This window comes from Schistocerca americana, chromosome 9, assembly GCF_021461395.2.
Source record: "Schistocerca americana isolate TAMUIC-IGC-003095 chromosome 9, iqSchAmer2.1, whole genome shotgun sequence".
NCBI classification, from domain to species: Eukaryota; Metazoa; Arthropoda; class Insecta; order Orthoptera; family Acrididae; genus Schistocerca; species Schistocerca americana.
In genome coordinates this window covers 191,671,164-191,698,637 of record NC_060127.1, presented here as the reverse complement: position 1 = coordinate 191,698,637, position 27,474 = coordinate 191,671,164, and positions in this window count along the sequence as shown.

Genomic DNA, 27,474 nt, shown 5'->3' with positions numbered 1-27,474 from the left:
TCAAACACAAAAAAATGCTTACCAAAGAGAGAAAAAGTATCGTGCTCAGAACCCTCCTCCCGCCCTGTGGTGCAACTGATGTCCCTTTCCCCAAAAATGTACTCAATGTGACCGCAATGTTGCAACCACAAACAAGTTCAGCTGCTGTGAGGAAAAAACGAGTTAGTACATTTCAAACATGAAAAAGGTCATTTTAAAATCAACATGAAAAACCAAAATTCCAAATGTATAAAACACAAAAAAATGCTTACCGAAGATAGAAAATGTATTGTGCGCAGCATCCTCCTCCCGCTCTGTGGTGCAACTGATGACCCTTTCTCCAAAAATGTACACAATGTGACCGTAATGTTTCAACCACACACAAGTTGCCCTTCTGTGAGGAAAAAACGAGTCAGTACATTTCAAACATGAAAAAGGTCATTTTAAAATCAACATGAAAAACCAATATTCCAAACTTATAGAACACAAAGAAATGCTTACCGGAGAGAGAAAATGTATTGTGCGCAGCACCCTCCTCCCGCCCTGTGGTGCAAATGATGTCCCTTTCTCCAAAAATGTACTCAATGGGACCGTAATGTTGCAACCACACACAAGTTGACCTGCTGTGAGGAAAAAACGAGTTAGTTCATTTCAACCATGAAAAAGGTCATTTTAAAATCAAAATGAAAAACCAAAATTCCAAAAGTATCAAACACAAAAAAATGCTTACCAAAGAGAGAAAGAGTATAGTGCTCAGAACCCTCCTCCCGCCCTGTGGTGCAACTGATGTCCCTTTCTCCAAAAATGTACTCAATGGGACCGTAATGTTGCAACCACACACAAGTTGTCCTGCTGTGAGGAAAAAACGAATTAGTACATTTCAAACATGAAAAAGGTCATTTCAAAATCAACATGAAAAACCAAAATTCCAAAAGTATCAAACACAAAAAAATGCTTACCAAAGAGAGAAAAAGTATCGTGCTCTGAACCCTCCTCTCGCTCTGTGGTGCAACTGATGTCCCTTTCTCCAAAAATGTACTCAATGGGACCGTAATGTTGCAACCACACACAAGTTGACCTGCTGTGAGGAAAAAACGAGTTAGTACATTTCAAACATAAAAAAGGTCATTTTAAAATCAACATGAAAAACCAAAATTCCAAACTTATAAAACACAAATAAATGCTTACCGAAGAGAGAAAATGTATCGTGCTCAGCACCCTCCTCCCGCCCTGTGGTGCAACTGATGTCAAATTCTCCAAAAATGTACTCAATGGGACCGTAATGTTGCAACCACACACAACTTCACCTGCCGTGAGGAAAAAACGAGTAAGAACATTTCCACATGAAAAAGGCCAATTTAAAAACAACATGAAAAACCAAAATCCCAAACGTATCAAGCACAAAAAAATACTTACCGAAGAGACAAAATGTATCGTGCTCAGCACCCTCCTCCCGCCCTGTGGTGCAACTGATGTCCCTTTCTCCAAAAATGTACTCAATGGGACCGTAATGTTGCAACCACACACAAGTTGACCTGCTGTGAGGAAAAAACGAGTTAGTACATTTCAAACATGAAAAAGGTCATTTTAAAATCAACATGAAAAACCAAAATTCCAAAAGTATAAAACACAAAAAAATGCTTACCGAAGAGAGAAAATGTATTGTGCGCAGCATCCTCCTCCCGCCCTGTGGTGCAACTGATGTCCCTTTCTCCAAAAATGTACACAATGGGACCGTAATGTTGCAACCACACACAAGTTGACCTGCTGTGAGGAAAAAACGAGTTAGTACATTTCAAACATGAAAAAGGTCATTTTAAAATCAACATGAAAAACCAATATTCCAAACTTATAAAACACAAAGAAATGCTTACCGAAGAGAGAAAATGTATTGTGCGCAGCACCCTCCTCCCGCCCTGTGGTGCAACTGATGTCCCTTTCTCCAAAAATGTACTCAATGGGACCGTAATGTTGCAACCACACACAAGTTGACCTGCTGTGAGGAAAAAACGAGTTAGTACATTTCAACCATGAAAAAGGTCATTTTAAAATCAACATGAAAAACCAAAATTCCAAAAGTATCAAACACAAAAAAATGCTTACCAAAGAGGGAAAGAGTATCGTGCTCAGAACGCTCCTCCCACCCTGTGGTGCAACTGATGTCCCTTTCTCCAAAAATGTACTCAATGTGACCGCAATGTTGCAACCACACACAAGTTCAGCTGCTGTGAGGAAAAAACGAGTTAGTACATTTCAAACATGAAAAAGGTCATTTTAAAATCAACATGAAAAACCAAAATTCCAAACTTATAAAACACAAAGAAATGCTTACCGAAGAGAGAAAATGGTTCGTGCTCAGAACCCTCCTCCTGCCCTGTGGTGCAACTGATGTCCCTTTCTCCAAAAATGTACTCAATGTGACCGCAATGTTGCAACCACACACAAGTTCAGCTGCTGTGAGGAAAAAACGAGTTAGTACATTTCAAACATGAAAAAGGTCATTTTAAAATCGAAATGAAAAACCAAAATTCCAAACTTATAAAACACAAATAAATGCTTACCGAAGAGAGAAAATGTATCGTGCGCAGCACCCTCCTCCCGCCCTGTGGTGCAACTGATGTCCCTTTCTCCAAAAATGTACTCAATGGGACCGTAATGTTGCAACCACACACAAGTTGACCTGCTGTGAGGAAAAAACGTGTTGGTACATTTCAAACATGAAAATGGTCATTTTAAAATCAACATGAAAAACCAAAATTCCAATTTTATAAAACACAAATAAATGCTTACCGAAGAGAGAAAATGTATCGTGCTCAGCACCCTCCTCCCGCCCTGTGGTACAACTGATGTCCCTTTCTCCAAAAAAGTACTCAATGGGACCGTAATGTTGCAACCACACACAAGTTGACCTGCTGTGAGGAAAAAACGAGTTAGTACATTTCAAAAGTGAAAAAGGTCATTTTAAAATCAACGTGAAAAACCAAAATTCCGAAAGTATCAAACACAAAAAAATGCTTACCAAAGAGAGAAGGAGTAATGTGCTCAGAACCCTCCTCCCGCCCTATGGTACAACTGATGTCCGTTTCTCCAAAAATGTACTCAATGGGACCGTAATGTTGCAACCACACACAAGTTGACCTGCTGTGAGGAAAAAACGAGTTAGTACATTTCAAAAGTGAAAAAGGTCATTTCAAAATCAACATGAAAAACCAAAATTCCAAAAGTATCAAGCACAAAGAAATGCTTACCAAAGAGAGAAAAAGTACCGTGCTCTGAACCCTCCTCTCGCCCTGTGGTGCAACTGATGTCCCTTTCTCCAAAAATGTACTCAATGTGACCGCAATGTTGCAACCACACACAAGTTCAGCTGCTGTGAGGAAAAAAAGAGTTAGTACATTTCAAACATGAAAAAGGTCATTTCAAAATCAACATGAAAAACCAAAATTCCAAAAGTATCAAACACAAAAAAATGCTTACCAAAGAGAGAAAATGTATCGTGCTCAGAACCCTCCTCCCGCCCTGTGGTGCAACTGATGTCCCTTTCTCCAAAAATGTACTCAATGAGACCGCAATGTTGCAACCACACACAAGTTCAGCTGCTGTGAGGAAAAAACGAGTTAGTACATTTCAAACATGAAAAAGGTCATTTTAAAATCAACATGAAAAACCAAAATTCCAAACTTATAAAACACAAATAAATGCTTACCGAAGAGAGAAAATGTATCGTGCGCAGTACCCTCCTCCCGCCCTGTGGTGCAACTGATGTCCCTTTCTCCAAAAATGTACTCAATGGGACCGTAATGTAGCAACCACACACAAGTTGACCTGCTGTGAGGAAAAAACGAGTTAGTACATTTCAAACATGAAAAAGGTCATTTTAAAATCAACATGAAAAACCAAAATTCCAAAAGTATCAAACACAAAAAAATGCTTACCAAAGAGAGAAAAAGTATCGTGCTCAGAACCCTCCTCCCGCCCTGTGGTGCAACTGATGTCCCTTTCTCCAAAAATGTACTCAATGTGACCGCAATGTTGCAACCACAAACAAGTTCAGCTGCTCTGAGGAAAAAACGAGTTAGTACATTTCAAACATGAAAAAGGTCATTTTAAAATCAACATGAAAAACCAAAATTCCAAATGTATAAAACACAAAAAAATGCTTACCGAAGAGAGAAAATGTATTGTGCGCAGCATCCTCCTCCCGCTCTGTGGTGCAACTGATGTCCCTTTCTCCAAAAATGTACACAATGGGACCGTAATGTTGCAACCACACACAAGTTGCCCTTCTGTGAGGAAAAAACGAGTTAGTACATTTCAAACATGAAAAAGGTCATTTTAAAATCAACATGAAAAACCAATATTCCAAACTTATAGAACACAAAGAAATGCTTACCGAAGAGAGAAAATGTATTGTGCGCAGCACCCTCCTCCCGCCCTGTGGTGCAAATGATGTCCCTTTCTCCAAAAATGTACTCAATGGGACCGTAATGTTGCAACCTCACACAAGTTGACCTGCTGTGAGGAAAAAACGAGTTAGTACATTTCAACCATGAAAAATGTCATTTTAAAATCAACATGAAAAACCAAAATTCCAAAAGTATCAAACACAAAAAAATGCTTACCAAAGAGAGAAAGAGTATCGTGCTCAGAACCCTCCTCCCGCCCTGTGGTGCAACTGATGTCCCTTTCTCCAAAAATGTACTCAATGGGACCGTAATGTTGCAACCACACACAAGTTGTCCTGCTGTGAGGAAAAAACGAGTTAGGACATTTCAAACATGAAAAAGGTCATTTCAAAATCAACATGAAAAACCAAAATTCCAAAAGTATAAAACACAAAAAAATGCTTACCAAAGAGAGAAAAAGTATCGTGCTCTGAACCCTCCTCCCGCCCTGTGGTGCAACTGATGTCCCTTTCTCCAAAAATGTACTCAATGTGACCGCAATGTTGCAACCACACACAAGTTCAGCTGCTGTGAGGAAAGAACGAGTTAGTACATTTCAAACATGAAAAAGGTCATTTCAAAATCAACATGAAAAACCAAAATTCCAAAAGTATCAAACACAAAAAAATGTTTACCAAAGAGAGAAAATGTATCGTGCTCAGAACCCTCCTCCCGCATTGTGGTGCAACTGATGTCCCTTTCTCCAAAAATGTACTCAATGTGACCGCAATGTTGCAACCACACACAAGTTCAGCTGCTGTGAGGAAAAAACGAGTTAGTACATTTCAAACATGAAAAAGGTCATTTTAAAATCAACATGAAAAACCAAAATTCCAAACTTATAAAACACAAAGAAATGCTTACCGAAGAGAGAAAATGTATCGTGCGCAGTACCCTCCTCCCGCCCTGTGGTGCAACTGATGTCCCTTTCTCCAAAAATGTACTCAATGGGACCGTAATGTTGCAACCACACACAAGTTGACCTGCTGTGAGGAAAAAACGAGTTAGTACATTTCAAACATGAAAAAGGTCATTTTAAAATCAACATGAAAAACCAAAATTCCAAAAGTATCAAACACAAAAAAACGCTTACCGAAGAGAGAAAATGTATTGTGCTCAGCATCCTCCTCCCGCCCTGTGGTGCAACTGATGTCCCTTTCTCCAAAAATGTACTCAATGGGACCGTAATGTTGCAACGACACACAAGTTGACCTGCTGTGAGGAAAAAACGATTTAGTACATTTCAAACATGAAAAAGGTCATTTTAAAATCAACATGAAAAACCAAAATTCCAAACCTATAAAAACAAAGAAATGCTTACCGAAGAGAGAAAATGTATTGTGCGCATTACCCTCGTCCGCCCTGTGGTGCAACTGATGTCCCTTTCTCCAAAAATGTACTCAATGGGACCGTAATGTTGCAACCACACACAAGTTGACCTGCTGTGAGGAAAAAACGAGTTAGTTCATTTCAAACATGAAAAAGGTCATTTAAAATTCAACATGAAAAACCAAAATTCCAAACTTATTAAACACAAAGAAATGCTTACCGAAGAGCGAAAATGTATTGTGCGCAGCACCCACCTGCCGCCCTGTGGAGCAACTGATGTCCCTTTCTCCAAAAATGTACTCAATGGGACCGTAATGTTGCAACCACACACAAGTTGACCTGCTGTGAGGAAAAAACGAGTTAGTACATTTCAAACATGAAAAAGGTCATTTTAAAATCAACATGAAAAACCAAAATTCCAAAAGTATCAAACACAAAAAAATGCTTACCAAAGAGAGAAAAAGTATCGTTCTCTGAACCCTCCTCCCGCCCTGTGGTGCAACTGATGTCCCTTTCTCCAAAAATGTACTCAATGTGACCGCAATGTTGCTACCACACACAAGTTCAGCTGCTGTGAGGAAAAAACGAGTTAGTACATTTCAAACATGAAAAAGGTCATTTTAAAATCAACATGAAAAACCAAAATTCCAAACTTATAAAACACAAAGAAATGCTTACCGACGAGAGAAAATGTATTGTGCGCAGTACCCTCCTCCCGCCCTGTGGTGCAACTGATGTCCCTTTCTCCAAAAATGTACTCAATGGGACCGTAATGTTGCAACCACACACAAGTTGACCTGCTGTGAGGAAAAAACGAGTTAGTACATTTCAAACATGAAAAAGGTCATTTTAAAATCAACATGAAAAACCAAAATTCCAAAAGTACCAAACACAAAAAAATGCTTACCAAAGAGAGAAAAAGTATCGTGCTCGGAACCCTCCTCCCGCCCTGTGGTGCAACTGATGTCCCTTTCTCCAAAAATGTACTCAATGTGACCGCAATGTTGCAACCACACACAAGTTCAGCTGCTGTGAGGAAAAAACGAGTTAGTACATTTCAAACATGAAAAAGGTCGTTTTAAAATCAACATGAAAAACCAAAATTCCAAAAGTATCAAACACAAAAAAATGCTTACCGAAGAGAGAAAATGTATTGTGCTCAGCATCCTCCTCCTGCCCTGTGGTGCAACTGATGTCCCTTTCTCCAAAAATGTACTCAATGGGACCGTAATGTTGCAACGACACACAAGTTGACCTGCTGTGAGGAAAAAACGAGTTAGTACATTTCAAACATGTAAAAGGTCATTTTAAAATCAACATGAAAAACCAAAATTCCAAACTTATAAAAACAAAGAAATGCTTACCGAAGAGAGAAAATGTATTGTGCGCAGCACCCTCGTCCGCCCTGTGGTGCAACTGATGTCCCTTTCTCCAAAAATGTACTCAATGGGACCGTAATGTTGCAACCACACACAAGTTGACCTGCTGTGAGGAAAAAACGAGTTAGTTCATTTCAAACATGAAAAAGGTCATTTAAAATTCAACATGAAAAACCAAAATTCCAAACTTATTAAACACAAAGAAATGCTTACCGAAGAGCGAAAATGTATTGTGCGCAGCACCCTCCTGCTGCCCTGTGGAGCAACTGATGTCCCTTTCTCCAAAAATGTACTCAATGGGACCGTAATGTTGCAACCACACACAAGTTGACCTGCTGTGAGGAAAAAACGAGTTAGTACATTTCAAACATGAAAAAGGTCATTTTAAAATCAACATGAAAAACCAAAATTCCAAAAGTATCAAACACAAAAAAATGCTTACCAAAGAGAGAAAAAGTATCGTGCTCTGAACCCTCCTCCCGCCCTGTGGTGCAACTGATGTCCCTTTCTCCAAAAATGTACTCAACGTGACCGCAATGTTGCTACCACACACAAGTTCAGCTGCTGCGAGGAAAAAACGAGTTAGTACATTTCAAACATGAAAAAGGTCATTTTAAAATCAACATGAAAAACCAAACTTCCAAACTTATAAAACACAAAGAAATGCTCACCGAAGAGAGAAAATGTATCGTGCGCAGTACCCTCCTCCCGCCCTGTGGTGCAACTGATGTCCCTTGCTCCAAAAATGTACTCAATGGGACCGTAATGTTGCAACCACACACAAGTTGACCTGCTGTGAGGAAAAAACGAGTTAGTACATTTCAAACATGAAAAAGGTCATTTTAAAATCAATATGAAAAACCAAAATACCAAAAGTATCAAACACAAAAAAATGCTTACCGAAGAGAGAAAATGTATTGTGCTCAGCATCCTCCTCCCGCCCTGTGGTGCAACTGATGTCCCTTTCTCCAAAAATGTACTCAATGGGACCGTAATGTTGCAACGACACACAAATTGACCTGCTGTGAGGAAAAAACGAGTTAGTACATTTCAAACATGAAAAAGGTCATTTTAAAATCAACATGAAAAACCAAAATTCCAAACTTATAGAAACAAAGAAATGCTTACCGAAGAGAGAAAATGTATTGTGCGCAGCACCCTCGTCCGCCCTGTGGTGCAACTGATGTCCCTTTCTCCAAAAATGTACTCAATGGGACCATAATGTTGCAACCACACACAAGTTGACCTGCTGTGAGGAAAAAACGAGTTAGTTCATTTCAAACATGAAAAAGGTCATTTAAAATTCAACATGAAAAACCAAAATTCCAAACTTATTAAACACAAAGAAATGCTTACCTAAGAGCGAAAATGTATTGTGCGCAGCACCCTCCTGCCGCCCTGTGGAGAACCTGATGTCCCTTTCTCCAAAAATGTACTCAATGGTAGCGTAATGTTGCAACCACACACAAGTTGACCTGCTGTGAGGAAAAAACGAGTTAGTACATTTCAAACATGAAAAAGGTCATTTTAAAATCAACATGAAAAACCAGAATTCCAAAAGTATCAAAAACAAAAAAATGCTTACCAAAGAGAGAAAAAGTATCGTGCTCTGAACCCTCCTCCCGCCCTGTGGTGCAACTGATGTCCCTTTCTCCAAAAATGTACTCAATGTGACCGCAATGTTGCTACCACACACAAGTTGACCTGCTGTGAGGAAAAAACGAGTTAGTACATTTCAAACATGAAAAAGGTCATTTTAAAATCAACATGAAAAACCAAAATTCCAAACTTATAAAACACAAAGAAATGCTTAGCGAAGAGAGAAAATGTATTGTGCGCAGCACCCTCCTCCCGCCCTTTGGTGCAACTGACGTCCCTTTCTCCAAAAATGTACTCAATGCGACCGTAATGTTGCAACCACACACAAGTTGACCTGCTGTGAGGAAAAAACGAGTTAGTACATTTCAAACATGAAAAAGGTCATTTTAAAATCAACATGAAAATCCAAAATTCCAAACTTATAAAACACAAAGAAATGCTTACCGAAGAGAGAAAATGTATTGTGCGCAGCATCCTCCTCCTGCCCTGTGGTGCAACTGATATCCCTTTCTCCAAAAATGTACACAATGTGACCGCAATGTTGCAACCACACACAAGTTCAGCTGCTGTGAGGAAAAAACGAGTTAGTACATTTCAAACATGAAAAAGGTCATTTTAAAATGAACATGAAAATCCAATGTTCCAAACTTATAAAACACAAAGAAATGCTTACCGAAGAGAGAAAATGTATTGTGCGCAGCATCCTCCTCCTGCCCTGTGGTGCAACTGATGTCCCTCTCTCCAAAAATGTACACAATGGGACCGTAATGTTGCAACCACACACAAGTTGACCTGCTGTGTTGAAAAAACGAGTTAGTACATTTCAAACATGAAAAAGGTCATTTTAAAATCAACATGAAAAACCAAAATTCCAAAACTATCAAACACAACAAAATGCTTACCAAACAGAGAAAAAGTATCGTGCTCAGAACCCTCCTCCCGCCCTGTGGTGCAACTGATGTCCCTTTCTCCAAAAATGTACTCAATGTGACCGCAATGTTGCAACCACACACAAGTTCAGCAGCTGTGAGGAAAAAACGAGTTAGTACATTTCAAACATGAAAAAGGTCATTTTAAAATCAACATGAAAATCCAAAATTCCAAACTTATAAAACACAAAGAAATGCTTACCGAAGAGAGAAAATGTATTGTGCGCAGATCCTCCTCCTGCCCTGTGGTGCAACTGATGTCCCTTTCTCCATAAATGTACACAATGGGACCGTAATGTTGCAACCACACACAAGTTGACCTGCTGTGAGGAAAAAACGAGTTAGTACATTTCAAACATGAAAAAGGTCATTTTAAAATCAACATGAAAAACCAATATTCCAAACTTATAAAACACAAAGAAATGCTTACCGAAGAGAGAAAATGTATTGTGCGCAGCACCCTCCTCCCACCCTGTGGTGCAAATGATGTCCCTTTCTCCAAAAATGTACTCAATGGGACCGTAATGATGCAACCACACACAAGTTGACCTGCTGTGAGGAAAAAACGAGTTAGTACATTTCAACCATGAAAAAGGTCATTTTAAAATCAACATGAAAAACCAAAATTCCAAAAGTATCAAACACAAAAAAATGCTTACCAAATAGAGAAAAAGTATCGTGCTCAGAACCCTCCTCCCGCCCTGTGGTGCAACTGATGTCCCTTTCTCCAAAAATGTACTCAATGTGACCGCAATGTTGCAACCACACACAAGTTCAGCTGCTGTGAGGAGAAAACGAGTTAGTACATTTCAAACATGAAAAAGGTCATTTTAAAATCAACATGAAAAACCAAAATTCCAAACATATAAAACACAAATAAATGCTTACCGAAGAGAGAAAATGTATCATGCTCAGAACCCTCCTCCCGCCCTGTGGTGCAACTGATGTCCCTTTCTCCAAAAATGCACTCAATGGGACCGTAATGTTGCAACCACACACAAGTTGACCTGCTGTGAGGAAAAAACGAGTTAGTACATTTCAAACATGAAAAAGGTCATTTTAAAATCAACATGAAAAACCAAAATTCCAAACTTATAAAACACAAAGAAATGCTTACCGAAGAGAGAAAATGTATTGTGCGCTGACCCTCTTCCCGCCCTGTGGTGCAACTGATGTCCCTTTCTCCAAAAATGTACTCAATGGGACCGTAATGTTGCAACCACACACAAGTTGACCTGCTGTGAGGAAAAAACGAGTTAGTACATTTCAAACATGAAAAAGGTCATTTCAAAATCAACATGAAAAACCAAAATTCCAAACTTATAAAACACAAAAAAATGCTTACCGAAGAGAGAAAATGTATTGTGCGCAGCACCCTCCTCCCGCCCTGTGGTGCAACTGATGTCCCTCTCTCCAAAAATGTACTCAATGGGACCGTAATGTTGCAACCACACACAAGTTGACCTGCTGTGAGGAAAAAACGAGTTAGTACATTTCAACCATGAAAAAGGTCATTTTAAAATCAACATGAAAAACCAAAATTCCAAAAGTATCAAACACAAAAAAATGCTTACCAAAGAGAGAAAATGTATTGTGCGCAGCATCCTCCTCCCGCCCTGTGGTGCAACTGATGTCCCTTTCTCCAAAAATGTACACAATGGGACCGTAACGTTGCAACCACACACAAGTTGACCTGCTGTGAGGAAAAAACGAGTTAGTACATTTCAAACATGAAAAAGGTCATTTTAAAATCAACATGAAAAACCAATATTCCAAACTTATAAAACACAAAGAAATGCTTACCGAAGAGAGAAAATGTATTGTGCGCAGCACCCTCCTCCCGCCCTATGGTGCAAATGATGTCCCTTTCTCCAAAAATGTACTCAATGGGACCGTAATGTTGCAACCACACACAAGTTGACCTGCTGTGAGGAAAAAACGAGTTAGTACATTTCAACCATGAAAAAGGTCATTTTAAAATCAACATGAAAAACCAAAATTCCAAAAGTATCAAACACAAAAAAATGCTTACCAAAGAGAGAAAAAGTATCGTGCTCAGAACCCTCCTCCCGCCCTGTGGTGCAACTGATGTCCCTTTCTCCAAAAATGTACTCAATGGGACCGTAATGTTGCAACCACACACAAGTTGACCTGCTGTGAGGAAAAAACGAGTTAGTACATTTCAAACATGAAAAAGGTCATTTCAAAATCAACATGAAAAACCAAAATTCCAAAAGTATCAAACACAAAAAAATGCTTACCAAAGAGAGAAAAAGTATCGTGCTCTGAACCCTCCTCCCGCCCTGTGGTGCAACTGATGTCCCTTTCTCCAAAAATGTACTCAATGTGACCGCAATGTTGCAACCACACACAAGTTCAGCTGCTGTGAGGAAAAAACGAGTTAGTACATTTCAAACATGAAAAAGGTCATTTCAAAATCAACATGAAAAACCAAAATTCCAAAAGTATCAAACACAAAAAAATGCTTACCAAAGAGAGAAAATGTATCGTGCTCAGAACCCTCCTCCCGCCCTGTGGTGCAACTGATGTCCCTTTCTCCAAAAATGTACTCAATGTGACCGCAATGTTGCAACCACACACAAGTTCAGCTGCTGTGAGGAAAAAACGAGTTAGTACATTTCAAACATGAAAAAGGTCATTTTATAATCAACATGAAAAACCAAAATTCCAAACTTATAAAACACAAAGAAATGCTTACCGAAGAGAGAAAATGTATCGTGCGCAGTACCCTCCTCCCGCCCTGTGGTGCAACTGATGTCCCTTTCTCCAAAAATGTACTCAATGGGACCGTAATGTTGCAACCACACACAAGTTGACCTGCTGTGAGAAAAAAACGAGTTGGTACATTTCAAACATGAAAATGGTCATTTTAAAATCAACATGAAAAACCAAAATTCCAAACTTATAAAACACAAATAAATGCTTACCGAAGAGAGAAAATGCATCGTGCTCAGCACCCTCCTCCCGCCCTGTGGTGCAACTGATGTCCCTTTCTCCAAAAATGTACTCAATGGGACCGTAATGTTGCAACCACACACAAGTTGACCTGCTGTGAGGAAAAAACGAGTTAGTACATTTCAAACATGAAAAAGGTCATTTTAAAATCAACATGAAAAACCAAAATTCCAAAAGTATCAAACACAAAAAAATGCTTACCAAAGAGAGAAAAAGAATCGTGCTCAGAACCCTCCTCCCGCCCTGTGGTGCAACTGATGTCCCTTTCTCCAAAAATGTACTCAATGTGACCGCAATGTTGCAACCACACACAAGTTCAGCTGCTGTGAGGAAAAAACGAGTTAGTACATTTCAAACATGAAAAAGGTCATTTTAAAATCAACATGAAAAACCAAAATTCCAAACTTATAAAAACAAAGAAATGCTTACCGAAGAGAGAAAATGTATTGTGCGCAGCACCCTCGTCCGCCCTGTGGTGCAACTGATGTCCCTTTCTCCAAAAATGTACTCAATGGGACCGTAATGTTGCAACCACACACAAGTTGACCTGCTGTGAGGAAAAAACGAGTTAGTTCATTTCAAACATGAAAAAGGTCATTTATAATTCAACATGAAAAACCAAAATTCCAAACTTATAAAACACAAAGAAATGCTTACCGAAGAGCGAAAATGTATTGTGCGCAGCACCCTCCTGCCGCCCTTTGGAGCAACTGATGTCCCTTTCTCCAAAAATGTACTCAATGGGACCGTAATGTTGCAACCACACACAAGTTGACCTGCTGTGAGGAAAAAACGAGTTTGTACATTTCAAACATGAAAAAGGTCATTTTAAAATCAACATGAAAAACCAAAATTCCAAAAGTATCAAACACAAAAAAATGCTTACCAAATAGAGAAAAACTATCGTACTCAGAACCCTCCTCCCGCCTGTGGTGCAACTGATGTCCCTTTCTCCAAAAATGTACTCAATGTGATCGCAATGTTGCAACCACACACAAGTTCAGCTGCTGTGAGGAGAAAACGAGTTAGTACATTTCAAACATGAAAAAGGTCATTTTAAAATCAACATGAAAAACCAAAATTCCAAACTTATAAAACACAAAGAAATGCTTACCGAAGAGAGAAAATGTATCGTGCTCAGAACCCTGCTCCCGCCCTGTGGTGCAACTGATGTCCCTTTCTCCAAAAATGTACTCAATGGGACCGTAATGTTGCAACCACACACAAGTTGACCTGCTGTGAGGAAAAAACGAGTTAGTACATTTCAAACATGAAAAAGGTCATTTTAAAATCAACATGAAAAACCAAAATTCCAAACTTATAAAACACAAAGAAATGCTTACCGAAGAGAGAAAATGTATTGTGCGCAGCACCCTCTTCCCGCCCTGTGGTGCAACTGATGTCCCTTTCTCCAAAAATGTACTCAATGGGACCGTAATGTTGCAACCACACACAAGTTGACCTGCTGTGAGGAAAAAACGAGTTAGTACATTTCAAACATGAAAAAGGTCATTTTAAAATCAACATGAAAAACCAAAATTCCAAACTTATAAAACACAAAAAAATGCTTACCGAAGAGAGAAAATGTATTGTGCGCAGCACCCTCCTCCCGCCCTGTGGTGCAACTGATGTCCCTCTCTCCAAAAATGTACTCAATGGGACCGTAATGTTGCAACCACACACAAGTTGACCTGCTGTGAGGAAAAAACGAGTTAGTACATTTCAACCATGAAAAAGGTCATTTTAAAATCAACATGAAAAACCAAAATTCCAAAAGTATCAAACACAAAAAAATGCTTACCAAAGAGAGAAAAAGTATCGTGCTCAGAACCCTCCTCCCGCCCTGTGGTGCAACTGATGTCCCTTTCTCCAAAAATGTACTGAATGTGACCGCAATGTTGCAACCACACACAAGTTCAGCTGCTGTGAGGAAAAAACGAGTTAGTGCATTTCAAACATGAAAAAGGTCATTTTAAAATCAACATGAAAAACCAAAATTCCAAACTTATAAAGCACAAAGAAATGCTTACCGAAGAGAGAGAAAGTATCGTGCTCAGTACCCTCCTCCCGCCCTGTGGTGCAACTGATGTCCCTTTCTCCAAAAATGTACTCAATGGGACCGTAATGTTGCAACCACACACAAGTTGACCTGCAGTGAGGAAAAAACGTGTTAGTACATTTCAAACATGAAAAAGGTCGTTTTAAAATCAACATGAAAAACCAAAATTCCAAAACTATCAAAAACAAAAAAATGCTTACCAAAGAGAGAAAAAGTATCGTGCTCAGAACCCTCCTCCCGCCCTGTGGTGCAACTGATGTCCCTTTCTCCGAAAATGTACTCAATGGGACCGTAATGATGCAACCACACACAAGTTGACCTGCTGTGAGGAAAAAACGAGTTAGTATATTTCAAACATGAAAAAGGTCATTTTAAAATCAACATGGAAATCCAAAATTCCAAACTTATGCAACAAAAAACATGCTTACCGAAGAGAGAAAATGTATTGTGCGCAGCACCCTCCTCCTGCCCTGTGGTGCAACTGATGTCCCTTTCTCCGAAAATGTACTCAATGGGACCGTAATGTTGCAACCACACACAAGTTGACCTGCTGTAAGGAAAAAACGAGTTAGTACATTTCAAACATGAAAAAGGTCATTTTAAAATCAACATGGAAATCCAAAATTCCAAACTTATAAAACACAAAGAAATGCTTACCGAAGAGAGAAAATGTATCGTGCTCAGAACCCTCCTCCCGCCCTGTGGTGCAACTGATGTCCCTTTCTCCAAAAATGTACTCAATGTGACCGCAATGTTGCAACTACACACAAGTTCAGCTGCTGTGAGGAAAAAATGAGTTAGTACATTTCAAACATGAAAAAGGTCATTTTAAGATCAACATGAAAAACCAAAATTCCAAACTTATAAAACACAAAGAAATGCTTACCGAAGAGAGAAAATGTATCGTGCTCAGAACCCTCCTCCTGCCCTGAGGTGCAACTGATGTCCCTTTCTCCAAAAATGTACTCAATGGGACCGTAATGTTGCAACCACACACAAGTTGACCTGCAGTGAGGAAAAAACGAGTTAGTACATTTCAAACATGAAAAAGGTCATTTTAAAATCAACATGAAAAACCAAAATTCCAAACTTATAAAACACAAAGAAATGCTTACCGAAGAGAGAAAATGTATTGTGCGCAGCACCTTCCTCCCGCCCTGTGGTGCAACTGATGTCCCTTTCTCCAAAAATGTACTCAATGGGACCGTAATGTTGCAACCACACACAAGTTGACCTGCTGTGCGGAAAAAACGAGTTAGTACATTTCAACCATGAAAAAGGTCATTTTAAAATCAACATGAAAAACCAAAATTCCAAAAGTATCAAACACAAAAAAATTCTTACCAAAGAGAGAAAAAGTATCGTGCTCAGAACCCTCCTCCCGCCCTGTGGTGCAACTGATGTCCCTTTCTCCAAAAATGTACTGAATGTGACCGCAATGTTGCATCCACACACAAGTTCAGCTGCTGTGAGGAAAAAACGAGTTAGTACATTTCAAACATGAAAAAGGTCATTTTAAAATCAACATGAAAAACCAAAATTCCAAACTTATAAAACACAAAGAAATGCTTACCGAAGAGAGAAAATGTATTGTGCGCAGCATCCTCCTCCCGCCCTGTGGTGCAACTGATGTCCCTTTCTCCAAAAATGTACTCAATGGGACCGTAATGTTGCAACCACACACAAGTTGACCTGCTGTGATGAAAAAACGAGTTGGTACATTTCAAACTCGAAAAAGGTCATTTTAAAATCAACATGAAAAACCAAAATTCCAAACTTATAAAACACAAAGAAATGCTTACCGAAGACAGAAAATGTATTGTGCGCAGCACCCTCCTCCCGCCCTGTGGTGCAACTGATGTCCCTTTCTCCAAAAATGTACTCAATGGGACCGTAATGTTGCAACCACACACAAGTTGACCTGCTGTGAGGAAAAAACGAGTTAGTACATTTCAACCATGAAAAAGGTCATTTTAAAATCAACATGAAAAACCAAAATTCCAAACTTATAAAACACAAAGAAATGCTTACGGAAGAGAGAAAATGTATTGTGCGCAGCACCCTCCTCCCGCCCTGTGGTGCAACTGATGTCCCTTTCTCCAAAAATGTACTCAATGGGACCGTAATGTTGCAACCACACACAAGTTGACCTGCTGTGAGGAAAAAACGAGTTAGTACATTTCAAACATGAAAAAGGTCATTTTAAAATCAACATGAAAAACAAAAATTCCAAACTTATAAAACACAAAGAAATGCTTACCGAAGAGAGAAAATGTATTGTGCGCAGCATCCTCCTCCCGCCCTGTGGTGCAACTGATGTCCCTTTCTCCAAAAATGTACTCAATGGGACCGTAATGTTGCAACCACACACAAGTTGACCTGCTGTGAGGAAAAAACGAGTTAGTACATTTCAAACATGAAAAAGGTCATTTTAAAATCAACATGAAAAACCAAAATTCCAAACTTATAAAACACAAAGAAATGCTTACCGAAGAGAGAAAATGTATTGTGCGCAGAACCCTCCTCCCGCCCTGTGGTGCAACTGATGTCCCTTTCTCCAAAAATGTACTCAATGGGACCGTAATGTTGCAACCACACACAAGTTGACCTGCTGTGAGGAAAAAACGAGTTAGTACATTTCAAACATGAAAAAGGTCATTTTAAAATCAACATGAAAAACCAAAATTCCAAACTTATAAAACGCAAAGAAATGCTTACCGAAGAGAGAAAATGTATTGTGCGCAGAACCCTCCTCCCGCCCTGTGGTGCAACTGATGTCCCTTTCTCCAAAAATGTACTCAATGGGACCGTAATGTTGCAACCACACACAAGTTGACCTGCTGTGAGGAAAAAACGAGTTAGTACATTTCAAACATGAAAAAGGTCATTTTAAAATCAACATGAAAAACCAAAATTCCATACTTATAAAACACAGAGAAATGCTTACCGAAGAGAGAAAATGTATCGTGCTCAGAACCCTCCTCCTGCCCTGTGGTGCAACTGATGTCCCTTTCTCCAAAAATGTACTCAATGGGACCGTAATGTTGCAACCACACACAAGTTGACCTGCTGTGAGGAAAAAACGTGTTAGTACGTTTCAAACATGAAAAAGGTCATTTTAAAATCAACATGAAAAACCAAAATTCCAAACTTATGAAACACAAAGAAATGCTTACCGAAGAGAGAAAATGTATTGTGCGCAGCATCCTCCTCCCGCCCTGTGGTGCAACTGATGTCCCTTTCTCCAAAAATGTACTCAATGGGATCGCAATGTTGCAACCACACACAAGTTCACCTGCTGTGAGGAAAAAACGAGTTAGTACATTTCAAACATGAAAACGGTCATTTTAATATCAACATGGAAACCAAAATTCCAAAAGTATAAAACACAAAAGAATGCTTACCAAAGAGAGAAAAAGTATCGTGCTCAGAACCCTCCTCCCGCCCTGTGGTGCAACTGATGTCCCTTTCTCCAAAAATGTACTCAATGTGACTGCAATGTTGAAACCACACACAAGTTCAGCTGCTGTGAGGAAAAAACGAGTTAGTACATTTCAAACATGAAAAAGGTCATTTTAAAATCAACATGAAAAACCAAAATTCCAAACTTACAAAACACAAAGAAATGCTTACCGAAGAGAGAAAATGTACTGTGCGCAGCACCCTCCTCCCGCCCTGTGGTGCAACTGATGTCCCTTTCTCCAAAAATGTACTCAATGGGACCGTAATGTTGCAACCACACACAAGTTGACCTGCTGTGAGGAAAAAACGAGTTAGTACATTTCAACCATGAAAAAGGTCATTTAAAAATCAACATGAAAAACCAAAATTCCAAACTTATAAAACACAAAGAAATGCTTACCGAAGACAGAAAATGTATTGTGCGCAGCATCCTCCTCCCGCCCCGTGGTGCAACTGATGTCCCTTTCTCCAAAAATGTACACAATGGGACCGTAATGTTGCAACCGCACACAAGTTGACCTGCTGTGAGGAAAAAACGAGTTAGTACATTTCAAACAAGAAAAAGGTCATTTTAAAATCAACATGAAAAACCAAAACTCCAAACTTATAGAACACAAAGAAATGCTTACCGAAGAGAGAAAATGTATTGTGCGCAGCATCCTCCTCCCGCCCTGTGGTGCAACTGATGTCCCTTCCTCCAAAAATGTACTCAATGGGATCGCAATGTTGCAACCACACACAAGTTCAGCTGCTGCGAAAAAAAACCGAGTTAGTACATTTCAAACATGAAAACGGTCATTTTAATATCAATATGGAAACCAAAATTCCAAAAGTATAGAACACAAAAAAATGCATACCAAAGAGAGAAAAAGTATCGTGCTCAGAACCCTCCTCCCGCCCTGTGGTGCAACTGATGTCCCTTTCTCCAAAAATGTACTCAATGTGACCGCAATGTTGAAACCACACACAAGTTCAGCTGCTGTGAGGAAAAAACGAGTTAGTACATTTCAAACATGAAAAAGGTCATTTTAAAATCAACATGAAAAACCAAAATTCCAAACTTAAAAACACAAAGAAATGCTTACCGAAGAGAGAAAATGTATCGTGCTCAGAACCCTCCTCATGCCCTGTGGTGCAACTGATGTCCCTTTCTCCAAAAATGTACTCAATGGGACCGTAATGTTGCAACCACACACAAGTTGACCTGCTGTGAGGAAAAAACGAGTTAGTACAATTCAAACATGAAAAAGGTCATTTTAAAATCAACATGAAAAACCAAAATTCCAAACTTATAAAACACAAAGAAATGCTTACCGAAGACAGAAAATGTATTGTGCGCAGCACCCTCCTCCCGCCCTGTGGTGCAACTGATGTCCCTTTCTCCAAAAATGTACTCAATGTGACCATAATGTTGCAACCACACACAAGTTGACCTGCTGTGAGGAAAAAACGAGTTAGTACATTTCAAACATGAAAAAAGTCATTTTAAAATCAACATGAAAAACCAAAATTCCAAAAGTATCAAACACAAAAAAATGCTTACCAAAGAGAGAAAAAGTATCGTGCTCAGAACCCTCCTCCCGCCCTGTGGTGCAACTGATGTCCCTTTCTCCAAAAATGTACTCAATGGGACAGTAATGTTGCAACCACATACAAGTTGACCTGCTGTGAGGAAAAAATGAGTTAGTACATTTCAAACATGAAAAAGGTCATTTTAAAATCAACATGAAAAACAGAAATTCCAAAAGTATCAAACACAAAAAAATGCTTACCAAAGAGAGAAAAAGTATCGTGCGCAGCATCCTCCTCCCGCCCTGTGGTGCAACTGATGTCCCTTTCTCCAAAAATGTACTCAATGGGACCGTAATGTTGCAACCACACACAAGTTGACCTGCTGTGAGAAAAAAACGAGTTAGTATATTTCAACCATGAAAAAGGTCATTTTAAAATCAACATGAAAAACCAAAATTCCAAAAGTATCAAACACAAAAAAATGCTTACCGAAGAGAGAAAATGTATTGTGCTCAGCACCCTCGTCCCGCCCTGTGGTGCGACTGATGTCCCTTTCTCCAAAAATGTACTCAATGGGACCGTAATGTTGCAACCACACACAAGTTGACCTGCAGTGAGGAAAAAACGAGTTAGTACATTTCAAACATGAAAAAGGTCATTTTAAAATCAACATGAAAAACCAAAATTCCAAACTTATAAAACACAAAGAAATGCTTACCGAAGAGAAAAAATGTATTGTGTGCAGCATCTTCCTCCCGCCCTGTGGTGCAACTGATGTCCCTTTCTCCAAAAATGTATTCAATGGGACCGTAATGTTGCAACCACACACAAGTTGACCTGCTGTGAGGAAAAAACGAGTTAGTATATTTCAACCATGAAAAAGGTCATTTTAAAATCAACATGAAAAACCAAAATTCCAAAAGTATCAAACACAAAAAAATGCTTACCGAAGCGAGAAAATGTATTGTGCTCAGCACCCTCCTCCCGCCCTGTGGTGCAACTGATGTCCCTTTCTCCAAAAATGTACTCAATGGGACCGTAATATTGCAACCACACACAAGTTGACCTGCTGTGAGGAAAAAACGAGTTAGTACATTTAAACCATGAAAAAGAACATTTTAAAATCAACATGAAAAACCAAAATTCCAAAAGTATCAAACACAAAAAAAGGCTTACCGAAGAGAGAAAATGTATTGTGCTCAGCACCCTCCTCACGCCCTGTGGTGCAAGTGATGTCCCTTTCTCCAAAAATGTAGTCAATGGGACCGTAATGTTGCAACCACACACAAGTTGACCTGCTGTGAGGTAAAAACGAGTTAGTACATTTCAACCATGAAAAAGGTCATTTTAAGATCAACATGAAAAACCAAAATTCCAAAAGTATCAAACACAAAAAAATGCTTACCGAAGAGGGAAAATGTATTGTGCTCAGCACCCTCCTCCCGCCCTGTGGTGCAACAGATGTCCCTTTCTCCAAAAATGTACTCAATGGGACCGTAATGTTGCAACCACACACAAGTTGACCTGCTGTGAGGAAAAAACGAGTTAGTACATTTCAACCATGAAAAAGGTCATTTTAAAATCAACAAGAAAGACCAAAATTCCAAACTTATAAAACACAAAGAAATGCTTACCGAAGAGAGAAAATGTTTTGTGCGCAGCATCCTCCTCCTGCCCTGTGGTGCAACTGATGTCCCTTTCTCCAAAAATGTACTCAATGGGACCGTAATGTTGCAACCACACACAAGTTGACCTGCTGTGAGGAAAAAACGAGTTAGTACATTTCAACCATGAAAAAGGTCATTTTAAAATCAACATGACAAACCAAAATTCCAAAAGTATCAAACACAAAAAAATGCTTACCGAAGAGAGAAAATGTATTGTGCTCAGCACCCTCCTCCCGCCCTGTGGTGCAACTGATGTCCCTTTCTCCAAAAATGTACTCAATGGGACCGTAATGTTGCAACCTGACACAAGTTGACCTGCTGTGAGGAAAAAATGAGTTAGTACATTTCAACCATGAAAAAGGTCATTTTAAAATCAACATGAAAAACCAAAATTCCAAAAGTATCAAACACAAAAAAATGCTTACCGAAGAGAGAAAATGTATTGTGCTCAGCACCCTCCTCCCGCCCTGTGGTGCAACTGTTGTCCCTTTCTCCAAAAATGTACTCAGTGGGACCGTAATGTTGCAACCACACACAAGTTCACCTGCTGTGAGGAAAAAACGAGTTAGTACATTTCAAACATGAAAAAGGTCATTTTAAAATCAACATGAAAAACCAAAATTCCAAACTTATAAAACACAAAGAAATGCTTACCGAAGAGAAAAAATGTACTGTGCGCAGCATCCTCCTCCCGCCCTGTGGTGCAACTGATGTCCCTTTCTCCAAAAATGTATTAATGGGACCGTAATGTTGCAACCACACACAAGTTGACCTGCTGTGAGGAAAAAACGAGTGAGTACATTTCAACCATGAAAAAGGTCATTTTAAAATCAACATGAAAAACCAAAATTCCAAAAGTATCAAACACAAAAAAATGCTTACCGAAGAGAGAAAATGTATTGTGCTCAGCACCCTCCTCCCGCCCTGTGGTGCAACTGATGTCCCTTTCTCCAAATATGTACTCAATGGGACCGTAATGTTGCAACCACACACAAGTTGACCTGCTGTGAGGAAAAAACGAGTTAGTACATTTCAACCATGAAAAAGGTCATTTTAAAATCAACATGAAAAACCAAAATTCCAAAAGTATCAAACACAAAAAAATGCTTACCGAAGAGAGAAAATGTATTGTGCTCAGCACCCTCCTCCCGCCCTGTGGTGCAACTGATGTCCCTTTCTCCAAAAATGTATTCAATGGGACCGTAATGTTGCAACCACACACAAATTGACCTGCTGTGAGGAAAAAACGAGTTAGTACATTTCAACCATGAAAAAGGTCATTTTAAAATCAACATGAAAAACCAAAATTCCAAAAGTATCAAACACAAAAAAATGCTTACCGAAGAGAGAAAATGTATTGTGCTCAGCACCCTCCTCCCGCCCTGTGGTGCAACTGATGTCCCTTTCTCCAAATATGTACTCAATGGGACCGTAATGTTGCAACCACACACAAGTTCACCTGCTGTGAGGAAAAAACGAGTTAGTACATTTCAAACATGAAAAAGGTCATTTTAAAATCAACATGAAAATCCAAAATTCCAAACTTATAATACACAAAGAAATGCTTACCGAAGAGAGAAAATGTATTATGCGCAGCATCCTCCTCCCGCCCTGTGGTGCAACTGATGTCCCTTTCTCCAAAAATGTACTCAATTTGATCGTAATGTTGCAACCACACACAAGTTGACCTGCTGTGAGGAAAAAACGAGTTAGTACATTTCAACCATGAGAAAGGTCATTTTAAAATCAACATGAAAAACCAAAGTTCCAAAAGTATCAAACACAAAAAAATGCTTACCGAAGAGAGAAAATGGATTGTGCTCAGCACCCTCCTCCCGCCCTGTGGTGCAACTGATGTCCCTTTCTCCAAAAATGTACTCAATGGGACCGTAATGTTGCAACCACACACAAGTTGACCTGCTGTGAGGAAAAAACGAGTTAGTACATTTCAACCATGAAAAAGGTCATTTTAAAATCAACATGAAAAACCATAATTCCAAAAGTATCAAACACAAAAAAATGCTTACCGAAGAGAGAAAATGTATTGTGCTCAGCACCCTCCTCCCGCCCTGTGGTGCAACTGTTGTCCCTTTCTCCAAAAATGTACTCAGTGGGACCGTAATGTTGCAACCACACACAAGTTCACCTGCTGTGAGGAAAAAACGAGTTAGTACATTTCAAACATGAAAAAGGTCATTTTAAAATCAACATGAAAAACCAAAATTCCAAACTTATAAAACACAAAGAAATGCTTACCGAAGAGAAAAAATGTATTGTGCGCAGCATCCTCCTCCCGCCCTGTGGTGCAACTGATGTCCCTTTCTCCAAAAATGTATTCAATGGGACCGTAATGTTGCAACCACACACAAGTTGACCTGCTGTGAGGAAAAAACGAGTTAGTACATTTCAACCATGAAAAAGGTCATTTTAAAATCAACATGAAAAACCAAAATTCCAAAAGTATCAAACACAAAAAAATGCTTACCGAAGAGAGAAAATGTATTGTGCTCAGCACCCTCCTCCCGCCCTGTGGTGCAACTGATGTCCCTTTCTCCAAAAATGTACTCAATGGGACCGTAATGTTGCAACCACACACAAGTTGACCTGCTGTGAGGAAAAAAGGAGTTAATACATTTCAACCATGAAAAAGGTCATATTAAAATCAACATGAAAGACCAAAATTCCAAACTTATAAAACACAAAAAATGCTTACCGAAGAGAGAAAATGTATTGTGCGCAGCATCCTCCTCCTGCCCTGTGGTGCAACTGATGTCCCTTTCTCCAAAAATGTACTCAATGGGACCGTAATGTTGCAACCACACACAAGTTGACCTGCTGTGAGGAAAAAACGAGTTAGTACATTTCAAACATGAAAAAGGTCATTTTAAAATCAACATGACAAACCAAAATTCCAAAAGTATCAAACACAAAAAAATGCTTACCGAAGAGAGAAATGTATTGTGCTCAGCACCTTCCTCCCGCCCTGTGTTGCAACTCATATCCCTTTCTCCAAAAATGTACTCAATGGGACCGTAATGTTGCAACCACACACAAGTTGACCTGCTGTGAGGAAAAAACGAGTTAGTACATTTCAACCATGAAAAAGGTCATTTTAAAACCAACATGAAAAGCCAAAATTCCAAAAGTATCAAACACAAAAAAATCCTTACCGAAGAGAGAAAATGTATTGTGCGCAGCATCCTCCTCCCGCTCTGTGGTGCAACTGATGTCCCTTTCTCCAAAAATGTACTCAATGGGACCGTAATGTTGCAACCACACTCAAGTTGACCTGCTGTGAGGAAAAAACGTGTTAGTACATTTCAACCATGAAAAAGGTCATTTTAAAATCAACATGAAAAACCAAAATTCCAAAAGTATCAAACACAAAAAAATGCTTACCGAAGAGATAAAATGTATTGTGCTCAGCACCCTCCTCCCGCACTGTGGTGCAACTGATGTCCCTTTCTCCAAAAATGTACTCAATGGGACCGTAATGTTGCAACCACACACAAGTTGACCTGCTGTGAGGAAAAAACGAGTTAGTACATTTCAACCATGAAAAAGGTCATTTTAAAATCAACATGAAAAACCAAAATTCCAAAAGTATCAAACACAAAAAAATGCTTACCGAAGAGGGAAAATGTATTGTGCTCAGCACCCTCCTCCCGCCCTGTGGTGCAACTGATGTCCCTTTCTCCAAAAATGTACTCAATGGGACCGTAATGTTGCAACCACACACAAGTTGACCTGCTGTGAGGAAAAAACGAGTTAGTACATTTCAAACATGAAAAAGGTCATTTTAAAATCAACATGAAAAACCAAAATTCCAAACTTATAAAACACAAAGAAATGCTTACCGAAGAGAGAAAATGTATTGTGCGCAGCATCCTCCTCCCGCCCTGTGGTGCAACTGATGTCCCTTTCTCCAAAAATGTATTCAATGGGACCGTAATGTTGCAACCACACACAAGTTGACCTGCAGTGGGGAAAAAACGAGTTAGTACATTTCAACCATGAAAAAGGTCATTTTAAAATCAACATGAAAAACCAAAATTCCAAAAGTATCAAACACAAAAAAATGCTTACCGAAGAGAGAAAATGTATTGTGCTCAGCACCCTCCTCCCGCCCTGTGGTGCAACTGATGTCCCCTTCTCCAAATATGTACTCAATGGGACCGTAATGTTGCAATCACACACAAGTTGACCTGCTGTGAGGAAAATACGAGTTAGTACATTTAAACCATGAAAAATGTCATTTTAAAATCAACATGAAAAACCAAAATTCCAAACTTATAAAACACAAAGGAATGCTTACCGAAGAGAGAAAATGTATTATGCGCAGCATCCTCCTCCCGCCCTGTGGTGCAACTGATGTCCCTTTCTCCAAAAATGTACTCAATGGGACCATAATGTGGCAACCACGCACAAGTTGACCTGCTGTGAGGAAAAAACGAGTTAGTACATTTCAACCATGAAAAAGGTCATTTTAATATCAACATGAAAAACCAAAATTCCAAAAGTATCAAACACAAAAAAATGCTTACCGAAGAGAGAAAATGAATTGTACTCAGCACCCTCCTCCCGCCCTGTGGTGCAACTGATGTCCCTTTCTCCAAAAATGTACTCAATGGGACGGTAATGTTGCAACCACACACAAGTTGACCTGCTGTGAGGAAAAATCGAGTTAGTACATTTCAACCAAGAAAAAGGTCATTTTAAAATCAACATGAAAAACCAAAATTCAAAAAGTATCAAACACAAAAAAATGCTTCCCGAAGAGAGAAAATGTATTGTGCTCAGCACCCTCCTCCCGCCCTGTGGTGCAACTGATGTCCCTTTCTCCAAAAATGTACTCAATGGGACCGTAATGTTACAACCACACACAAGTTGACCTGCTGTGAGGAAAAAACGAGTTAGTACATTTCAACCATGAAAAAGGTCATTTTAAGATCAACATGAAAAACCAAAATTCCAAAAGTATCAAACATAAAAAAGTGCTTACCGAAGAGGGAAAATAAATTGTGCTCAGCACCCTCCTCCCGCCATGTGGTGCAACTGATGTCCCTTTCTCCAAAAATGTACTCAATGGGACCGTAATGATGCAACCACACACAAGTTCACCTGCTGTGAGGAAAAAACGAATTAGTACATTTCAACCATGAAAAAGGTCATTTTAAAACCAACATGAAAAACTAAAATTCCAAAAGTATCAAACACAAAAAAATGCTTACCGAAGAGAGAAAATGTATTGTGCTCAGCACCCTCCTCCCGCCCTGTGGTGTAACTGATGTCCCTTTCTCCAAAAATGTACTCAATGGGACCGTAATGTTGCAACTACCGACAAGTTGACCTGCTGTGAGGAAAAAACGAGTTAGTACATTTCAAACATGAAAAAGGTCATTTTAAAATCAACATGAAAAACCAAAATTCCAAACTTATAAAACACAAAGAAATGCTTACCGAAGAGAGAAAATGTATTGTGCGCAGCATCCCCCTCCCGCCCTGTGGTGCAACTGATGTCCCTTTCTCCAAAAATGTACTCAATGGGACCGTAATGTTGCAACCACACACAAGTTGACCTGCTGTTGGGATAAAACGAGTTAGTAAATGTCAACCATGAAAAAGTTCATTTTAAAATCAACATGGAGAACCAAAATTCCAAAAGTATCAAACACAAAAAAATGCTTACCGAAGAGAGAAAATGTATTGTGCTCAGCACCCTCCTCCCGCACTGTGGTGCAACTGATGACCCTTTCTCCAAAAATGTACTCAATGGGACCGTAATGTTGCAACCACACACAAGTTGACCTACAGTGAGGAAAAAACGAGTTAGTACATTTCAAACATGAAAAAGGTCATTTTAAAATCAACATGTAAAACCAAAATTCCAAACTTATAAAACACAAAGAAATGCTTACCGAAGAGAGAAAATGTATTGTGCGCAGCATCCTCCTCCCGCCCTGTGGTGCAACTGATGTCCCTTTCTTCAAAAATGTACTCAATGGGACCGTAATGTTGCAACCACACAGAAGTTGACCTTCTGTGAGAAAAAAACGAGTTAGTACATTTCAACCATGAAAAAGGTCATTTTAAAATCAACATGAAAAACCAAAATTCCAAACTTATAAAACACAAAGA